This window comes from Herpailurus yagouaroundi, unplaced genomic scaffold (assembly GCF_014898765.1).
Source record: "Herpailurus yagouaroundi ecotype Mexico unplaced genomic scaffold, PumYag 210, whole genome shotgun sequence".
NCBI classification, from domain to species: domain Eukaryota; kingdom Metazoa; phylum Chordata; class Mammalia; order Carnivora; family Felidae; genus Herpailurus; species Herpailurus yagouaroundi.
In genome coordinates, this window is record NW_024412441.1 from 23,047,345 (window position 1) to 23,057,640 (window position 10,296).

Sequence of the window (10,296 nt, forward strand, 5' to 3'; positions counted from 1 at the left end):
ATTCTGATAACGAGTCTCCCAATACTCTCGAACCTCTGGTACTATTTATGTCTCCGTTTTACAGCTGAGGCTATGCAAGCCCAGAGAGATTAAGAAACTCGCTGAGCAACATAAAAATACATGGCAAGGCTCGAATTGCAGAAGCCAAATTCCTCTATACCTCCATGTTATATTACCTTTAGTATTTATCTCTGTCTCTATTTGTTCATGAAATGGAATATTTGCCAGATTGTGTGTGTGTGCGTGTGCGCGTGCGTGATACTAATACATAATATTAACTCTCTAAGATAAGTGTTTAAATGTGTCTGAATGGTCTTCCCCCCAAGGAAAGAATAATTTAAGCAAGGCTGGCAGAAGGACTCTTTCAAACTTCAGTGTGGTTTAGATTATCTATGGCTAGAAAACAAAACAAAACACATGTAAAATCGAGATTCAACCAATATGGTTGAATAACAATTTTGATGTAATTGAATCCTACTTTTTACTTCTTTCAATAGAAAATTTTTACATATATCTAGGAAGTTTCTAGAAATTTGTGGAAGCCTGAACGCCTGTCTTCTCAACTGTCACTCTACTTCAGGACTAGGCTTTGGTGAGCTACCAAGAGTGACATTGTCTCCATTCCACTGTCGCCCGGCTCCCGTCTTGCTCAGTAAAGCTTTCTTGTAAGCTGAAGTGTGGGTAAATACTTGGTTGTTGAGAAACAAAAACAATTCTTCTGGGTTTTTGAATTCTCAACGAGCGCATATTCCTTCTGCAATGCAAGGTAAAAAAAAAAAAAAAAAAAGAACATGATGGACAAGAACAATGAGAGCTTTATGGATAGACTTGGAAAGACACCTCTTGTCATTTCATAATTGAATAAAGGTAAATGACATCCTGGCGTTGTCTGGAATACACTTGGCAATCATGGTTTGGCATCAGATTGCAGACCTTACCTGCAAAATGAAGCATTTATTTAATTTCAAACAAGAGAAAAACTATGACATTTATTCATTTGCCAACTCTGAAAGTATAAAAATGTAAAATCACTTCAAATTGTGATATATAATGTTTAAATGTATTCCATTTGTGTAATTGTATTAGGCCCAGCTGGTATTTTAAGGTTTTGTGAGTAATTTCTTTTTTTTTTTTCTTAATTTTAAACTGGAAGTTGTTTTCTTTAAAAATATTTCTTTCTTTTGTCTTCGATATATGGGCATTTGCTTTAATTTAAAATTTGGTTTCAGGGGTTTCTGGGTGGCTCAGTTGGTTAAGCATCTGACTTCGGCTCAGGCTCAGGCCATGATCTCAAGGTTCATGGGTTTAAGCCCCATGCTGGGCTCTCTGCTGACAGCTCAGAGCCTGGAGCCTGCTTCGGATTCTGTGTCTCCCTCTCTCTCTGTCCCTCCCAACTCACAAGTTCTCTCTCTCTCTCAAAAATAAATAAACATTAAAATTTTTTTAAGTAAAAAATAAAAATTGGTGATAAAAACGTTAAAAAAAGTAATCAATAAAATTAGGTTTCAAAAGTAATTAATAGTAAATTAATAGCAGGACAAAATCAGTTCAAACTTTTTTGTATCCTATAGGTAGGGTCATTTATTTCTTTTGTGCCTCTAAGAGATGAGTCTTTAGGTTACTATTATCTCTGTGCAGTCTGTGGGGACCTCAACCAAGAACGTTATCTGGCATTGAAAATAAGAGATTTGAAAATATTTTGTTGAAGAAATTATAATGAAAATAATTCAATTAAAAAAAAAGGAAAAGCTTTATTTACAAGATGTTATTTTCACCAAAAGGGGCCAAATTATCTGTCTAATTTCCAGGAATTGAGACTCAAACCATCAACGACCATCAAATCTAAAGCGATCTAGCTTACATTAGAACAAACATACTTACCGAAGTATTCTTAGACCTGGAGCAGTGTTGCAAAAGGAGCCTGGAATACAAGGAAGATAAGGAAGGTCATTATCACCTAAGCAGATCCTTCAGAAAAAAAGCTCACAGCAAGGTCAAGTTAGACTTCCTTCCTTCCTTCCTTCCTTCCTTCCTTCCTTCCTTCCTTCCTTTTAGAGAGAGGGAGAGTACAAGCGGGGGAGAGAGGCAAAGGGAGAGAGGGAGAGAATCCGAAGCAGGCTCCACACTCAGCACAGGAGCCCAACAGGGGCTCAGTCCCACCACCCTGAGATCACCATCTGAGATGAAATCAAGAGTGAGAGGCTGAACAGACTGAGCCACCCAAGCACCCCTCACGTTAGGCATTTCTTCAGTCATTTTAGAGAGGTAGAGATTTTTCTGGGGAGTGTTTGGGATAAAGTTGACCAATTTGAGTAATTTAGGCCAATTGATCTGTAATTCTTCTTCCAGATATCCAGGTCTAACTAAAAACTATCGGGGTGGGGCGCCTGGGTGGCGCAGTCGGTTAAGCGTCCGACTTCAGCCAGGTCACGATCTCGCGGTCCGTGAGTTCGAGCCCCGCGTCAGGCTCTGGGCTGATGGCTCGGAGCCTGGAGCCTGTTTCCGATTCTGTGTCTCCCTCTCTCTCTGCGCCTCCCCCGTTCATGCTCTGTCTCTCTCTGTCCCAAAAATACATAAAAAAAAAACGTTGAAAAAAAAATTAAAAAAAAAAAAAAATAAAAACTATCGGGGTGATGTAGACAAAAGAGAGGTTTGGTCCTAGTTACCTGGAATGCAGAATCTGACAGACCTGCCAGGAGGTTCTTATTCAAATACCATTTCACACTGACAGTCACCATATATCCCCAGTCTAGTGCCTTTGTTAATAGCACACGTGCTTCAGGATAAATAACTGAACTTGACAAAAACTTGAATGCTGAATGCGACAGATCCATTTTTAATTCGCACATTGAGTACTTGAGTACGTAACAATAAAACTGACCTTACTGTGATTTTAAATGATTTTTTTAAAACTTCAGGCAATGAAGTTTAATATCCATTCTTTAAGAAATACATAATGCATGTACATCAAAATTCACTTCATAAGAACAAATATGGTCAAGCGATATAAAATCCACTTGAAGTTTAAAATAATGACTTTGCAACTTAAGAGTTGATTTTCAGTTGACCAAATCACTCGAAGGAATTAGCCAGATAGACATTTGGAAAGTTTTCTCTGTTTTCAAGCTTTTACAGTAAATTTTCTGCAGAGATAATGTTGTATACATGTAATCTGCACAACAAAGGGTCCCCCATACGTACAAAGGTTTCCAGGGTTGAGGCGAAATTGGCATTGTGTAAAGAGCACTGTGTTGCAAAAAGTGCAATAATTTAGGAGTAAAATGACCTTTTGTTTTTCTTCTAGCACTTTTAAGCCAAGGGAACACCGACTTTTGGCAAGTCTCTTAACCTTTCTATGAGTTAACTTGCACATCTGTGAAATCAAATATATAAATGCCTTCCATAGAGAGTTCCCATTGCTAAAATCCAGATGGTACTCATTTCTACTTTTTCTCCTGAGACTGACGGACCTGCTAGACTTTGGGGCAATCGGAAGAGTTAATCTTACTTTTTTGTGGCATAGCTGAGGGTCCTTTGCAGACCATTTTCTTTGTGGTCCCATTGAGAGGGTATCGCTCTCTCTAGTCTAAAGTGATGAAGTAGAAGCATATCCCTCTCCCCTTTTCTCTGGCTGCCTTGTCCACTCAGCCTCCATCTTGACTATGACAGTACAAGAAGTGAATTTTAGGGCAATTGTAGGCATTGGACTTCACTTTTATCATTTCCAAAGAAAGAAGGTTTGCTCAAGGAACGTTTGATGGAACATCAAGCTTCATGCTGAGTGAGTTCTCCTCCCTCAGATTCCTTCTGGTCTACAACACTCTCTTTAAGCTATTTGGATGGACAAATCCATCCCTTCATGAACACTCACGTCTTCAACAGAAAGAGGTCTCCCGTTTTGGTTCTTTCCTGGATCCTCAAAATCGAGTGCCGTGGACTTTAGCCTAGGAAACAGACTGTTGCATACATCTAAACACAATCTCTAGGATGGTTCGGGGATTCTAGTAAGAAAGCATCCTATTTGAAAAAAAAATTTTTTTTTCTGAAAGTCGATAAACCCTTTTGGACAAATAGATGCACATTTTGACAGGAGGGGCATTGTGTAATTTACCCCTGATTTTGGCACCTGGTGATGTCAAGTACGCAGATGCAACAACAAAACTCACTTGCTCCTATTGTGGCACCAGCTCCCGGTCAATCCTATTGAGTTAGCCCTTCCCCTCCCCTGTCTAGGATGGGAGTGTCAGGTTTCCCAGCCACATTATCATTGGATACGATCATGCATGGGCGTACTCAAAAGTGTTGCACAAGTGAGATAGTATTATGGTAGAAATGAAGTCTGGTTCGCATCTGTATTCCCTCGAATCAAGACGTCATCCTGGTATAGTGCTCACCATTGTCGCATGAGCCAAAAAGACACGGAAACAACACTGCCATTAACTGATCAAACAGTGGTTTTGAGATCCATCCCAAGTTTAGAGATGTTCAACGTGAAAAATTATGCATCTTGGAATCTATAAAAGATAACAAGTAGGAAAAAATATACATTTACCCAATTGGATACTATCAAGGTAAACTAGAATGGCATATAAGCACTTCTTAACATGCAGCACAAATAATTATTGCAATATGATATTAAAATATATTTAGTTTGAGTACTTCGATAGTCCTTTCAGCTTTTTTTCCCACAGATGGCTTATTTGTATGGAATATAATTTTGATCTTTTTCTACCTTAAATCCCTTTGTCGTCTTCTTCTTCTTTTCTTCTTCTTCTTTCTTTTTTTTTTTTTTTTTGAGTTAAGCTTATCTTTGGATTTAAGAACTCTTTCTTTCAAGTTTATTCATTTATCTTGAGAAAGAGAGAGAGAGAGAGACATAGACAGAGACAGAGAGAGAGAGACAGCGAGCAGGAAAGGGACAGAGAGAAAGAGAGAATCCCAAGCAGGCTCCATTCTGTCAGCATAGAGCCCAGCATGGGGCTCGATCTCATGAACCGTGATATTATGACCTGAGCCGAAATCAAGAGTCGGACACTTACTCATCCCAAGTTGGGATGCCTGGGTGGCTCAGTCGGTTAAGCGACTGACTCTTGATTTCGGCTCAGGTCATGATCTCACCGTCTGTGAGAGGGAGCCACACATCAGGCTCTGTGCTGACAGTTGTGGAGCCTGCTTGGGATTCTCTCTCTCTCTGTCTCTCTGCCCCTGTCCTACTCACACCCTCCCCCCTCTCTCTCAACATAAACAAATAAACTGAAAAAAAGAACCCTGTAACTTATTTAAAAAATTGTTGTCTTCATAACAAAACAAAAACAGCAGCAAAAAAAAAAGATACATGATGTGTGTACATGTGCAGTTGTTTTAGGGAGGCAAGGCACGAATAAGGTCACAAAATAAGCTATGGTTTCTATGTGTGCCTACTCGCTAAATGAGCTTTCAGGTTCACAAAGGTCTTTATAGTAGTGTTCTCTGTAGTGTCCAATATTACAGTTTGCTCCAATCTGGGTTATGTAGTAACTTCTGTGTATATTTTAAGAATAACCTTACTATGTTATCACGAAGGCAACAATACTCAGCATAGACAATGTAGACAGTATAGGCAGTACTCCAAAATGGAAAAAAAGATTTCAGTTTCATTAAAAAAATGATGGAACATTGGGGCGCCTGGGTGGCTCAGTCGGTTGGGTGACCCGACTTCTGCTCCTGTCACGATCTCACGTTCCGTGAGTTCGAGCCCTGCGTCGGGCTCTGGGCTGATGGCTCAGAGCCTGGAGCCTGCTTCCGGTTCTGTGTCTCCCTCTCTCTGCCCCTCCCCCGTTCATGCTGTGTCTCTCTCTGTCTCAAAATAAATAAACGTTAAAAAAATTTTTTTTTAAATGGAATAAAAAGATTTGCAAGTAAATTGGCTATGGATTAACTACGAAATATGAAAGGTCTTTGGAATTTAAAAGGTGGTTTTAAAGAAAAGAATGTATTTCGACAAGCACCAATTCCTTTTTTCAACAATTGTATGCTCTTTTGAGTATGACTGGATAGCTTCCTTCTTGTTTTTCCTTATTTTTCAATAAAGAAAAAGTATTTGCCCCTCTTTTTAGATTATCACTCATCTGTAAGAAAAAAAAATCCTCCCTAGTTTCTTTGTAACCGTTAAATGCATAGTGAAATATTTTTTACCCTGAGACGTTCATGTCATCTGGGTGTTTCAGATCATGTGTTTGTGAGGATAAGGAATCCTAGCCTGGCTTCTAATTTACTACAGACTCAGAAAGACATGTGTTGACCTGCATGGCCAACCTCAACAGACCAGTATTTAAGAAACAGCACAGGAAGTGACACAGAGAAACAAAGCTGGGACACCTGTCCGGGTCACTGTTGACCCATCATGCTTAACTAATTTTTTAGTGATCTCTGACCCAGATTTCCACAGTTCCACAGGGATTTATATCTTTCATGCAACAAATCCTACACCTGCATTCAATTAATGAAACAAAACTCAACTTTGTTATCTGATGAACTGAGCAAGCAGAACCATTGAGACAATTGTTTTATTATTGTATTGACAAATTATCCTATTAACAACTGGCTACTACAAAAATCAATTAAAATCTTGGCTGAGAAGTTTGAATATAGTTGGATAAGTAGAAATGGGAATTAACTAGTGTGTTGGTAGTTTTTTAAAATGTAGTTCATAAATTAGCAGCAAGCATATCAAAGGCAGAAATTTGTCTTGAAAATAAGAATGCTAAGTTATAACAGGGCATATGGAGCTGTTCAGCATTTAGTTTCATTTTATTTCATGCTTCTCAGTATTTGAGTGGATATCAATGCTTTTTTTCTTCCCCTCCAATATATATTTCTAAGCATTTAATTTTTAGTGATTCCTTACTGTTGTATTTGATAAACTACCTTGTAAAATATTTAAGATGTGGAATGATAATGTTTGGATCTTTGAATCTTTGGTCATAAAAACAGGATTCATTAATTTCCTTCCTTACTATAGTAATTCTTATTAATTTAGAATATTGAGTTGGAATCCATGGACAAGGGGATTGAAGACTGAATAGTATTTTGACTTCGGGAGTCAAAAAACTATTGTCCTTTTGCTAAACAAAAATTTTACTTTCTTAGCTAGTATAGAGAAAACCTAATGATATCTTGGCATTTACTTCTGCCCTCTAAATACTCTTTAACTATACTTTCAGCAAAAGTAAGCAAAATCCGGTATGCTCTATAAAGACAACAATATGCTTAAGGTGTTTAAAAATCATTTAATTGAAACTCAAAATACACTTTTGTAAAGAATAATCAGAGAAACCGCCCATGATGGAGAAACAATGAAATGCTCAGGACAAAACTACATTTCTTCTAAAGTATATAACCCTTAATGGTATCTACAAACCCGGTAAGTATTGCTTTGGAGGGTGGAGGAAATTAGCTTTCACCTAGTCACTGATGTATTACACTTGAAAGTAACTTAGGAATGTATAACTTTAAAATTTGAAAGAGAAAGACTAATTTTGCCACTGAGCATGTGCCAAATGGTTCATAAAGTTGTCAGTATGTTATCTTTTCCTATAAATAGGTTTGCTGATTGCAGAAAGCACACATTTGTCTAAATGATACCTGATCTGTCATTCACATGATAGATTTTTTTTGCTTGAAAGATGTCATCAGTCAGTGCTGAAGAGAGAGTATTGATAATCAAGTGAAAGAACAATTCAGAAAAAAAAAGATAGAGGAAAAAAGAGGATGTTAGAACAATTGTACCCCATTCAATCCCTGAATAGCTCCGTTTCACCCCCAGGAGTACAGAGACACTAACTGGAATACAAAAGGCAGCAATAAAACGCAGAGAAAACAAAGGAGCCTCAGAAACTTCAAGGCTGATATGAAACTCAAATCCATATTATGGATTAAGAACCTAAAATAGTCACAATAAAAATCGACTGTTAATATATAGTGCATTCAATTAATTTTTCCTAATCATGTCCATAGTGCTTCTACATGTATTCTCTGGTATCTTAGTTTTCTTTCTTTCTTTCTTTCTTTCTTTCTTTCTTTCTTTCTTTCTTTCTTTCTTTTCTTTCTTCTTTATTTCTTTCTGTTTTTTTTAACATGTATCAGGTATACAACATAATGTCTGAATATATGTACATATTGCAAAATGATCACCAAAATAAGTTCAGTTAACATCCATCACTGCACGTATTTTGGTTCTTTTCATAACTTAATTCACTTTCCCCTCTTTTCAAATGCCTTTAACCGATTATCTAAGCAAGTATCTAGACAGTAGACATTTGGTTTCCAAATAGTTTTATAGGATTATTAACAATGTGGAATAGGCATCTTATCTCCTTCTTTGACCTCCATTCTTACCTGACCCTTTAGCCAGGTTGGGTGGTTTGCTAACTGAGGACTAAGTGTCTCACAGGCTTTCCTGGGTACATTTGGTGGCTCTCTGTGCATGTCCTCTCCACTTCAACAGATATCCAGACGCTATGCACTTTTTTAAGTCTAGCTAGAACACAAGAATGCAGGAAAAATGCTGACATGGTTGTCCCATGCAGCCTGAGGAAAGAGTTGGGAATGGTGACCACGTATGTGAATTCCCTCAACCCAGTGGAGAATGTGTGACTCTGTAGAGACCCAGGCTAAATGGACATGGTGGCCATAAACAGCAGTGAAGTTGGAGTTAATCAAAACGTATTGTTTATAAGGAACTGTGGCAATGGCTAGCTGATGAGGAACTCTCTGGGCCACTGGGATCCTAACTGATATCTAGAAACCTCCTACACATGCAGAAACAAACTCCAGCTTTCAAGAATGAAGGCCCGATTGGAATCACCATAAGGGAAAGCCATTGCCTCTTGTTCAATTTTAAACGCCAAATCTGTTTGTGGCCTAGTATCTCTTGGATGAAGGGTAGGTCAGGTACACTTCAGGGATGACTCCACCATAATACCACAAATGTAGTATAAGTCCATTTCTTAGACCCAAAGACTTGTATCTATATTAATCCACTGGGAACTTATGGGAACCAGACTTATGGGGATCAAGTGATGGAGGTTTGACCCAAATCTATCATAAAGGTTGGCTCTAGTTGTTGCATATAAATTTGGAATGGACATCCCCAGCTCTTAGCTAAAAACTGACGAACCATGGAATGAGGGCCATTCAGGTAGAATGGATCAAGGTAAAGCCTCTTAAGTCATATTCACCAATGTTGATTAAAATCAATACTATATATTTTGGAATATTTATGATCTAGTGCTACTCTCATAGATTTGGATGCAGACATGGAAATTTCTCTAACATTGATTTTTAACTAGGTTGGTTGACCAGAGCTGATAACAGGTAGGGCTAGGGCTTGTATAAGAACAGATAATGACTCAAATTTCAGTTACTATTCAAGATACAGTCCCTTTTTTGGAGAAAATAAACCCTGACTGAGCGCTGTCATTCTGACAATTGGTTTTTATCTATCCCATTAAACACAGAACATCAGAAACAATTTTCTCTTACCTGGAAGGAACAGTTATGCATCTTTCCTGTATTCACCTAGAGCTAAGCTAATTCTCCATCTTTGTATCATAATTAAATCTTTAAGCATCTTGATCATCTCACCCTTCTACAGACTATCACACTGATCCACTTACTGATGGAATAAGATAATAGGACCTGGTGAGCATGAAGTACAAGAATGTTATGGTAGAAACATAAGTGACCGAGCTAATATAGAGATAAACCTGAAAATGTACTCCGGTATTTGAGGGTCTAGTGATCTGGAACATACGATAAGCTGTTGTACATTGTACTCACCACCCCTAGAAAGAGGTATAGTGCCTGATAAGCCTCTGAATTTTGGAGGCAATTCATGTTGCGTTAGGTATGCTGGCTGTTCCCACTTATGAAATCATCCATAATGGGTGCCAGCTTTGAATGTGGCCGAGGGAAAGACCCTTCTTTGGTTCGTCAGCTATTCTAGACTCTAGTTCAATCATGTAGATCACTTGACAGTATGACACCACACATTCAGTGTGCTATATGGAATCTCCTGTGTTTTGGAGCTCTCTGTGGAAGACATCATTCCTTCTAGAGGGAGAATTCTTGACTTTGCAGCTGGATCCTGGTAGAGATTGATTACCTGGCTGTCTATACCAAGTGTCCATGTGAATGAGCTTTTCTTAATTATTTAGTGTTCTCTCACCTACCCAGTCTTAGTGATGGATAATGTCTCCCACTTCATGGTGATCTCCATAATTGAATAGGAGTGATATAAACAGGACTGTACCCAAA

General features: G+C 38.2%; 1 long non-coding RNA gene across 1 annotated transcript; it reads right to left on the minus strand.

Moving 5' to 3' along the window:
• Positions 1-797: 797 nt before the first annotated feature.
• LOC121016209 (uncharacterized) lies at positions 798-9,951 on the minus strand. Its single transcript, XR_005784165.1, has 5 exons — positions 9,820-9,951; positions 9,523-9,678; positions 4,395-4,514; positions 1,882-1,921; positions 798-938 (listed from the first exon to the last, which is right to left on the minus strand). It is a non-coding gene; the product is annotated as an uncharacterized LOC121016209 (long non-coding RNA).
• Between the last annotated feature and the right edge of the window lie 345 nt (positions 9,952-10,296).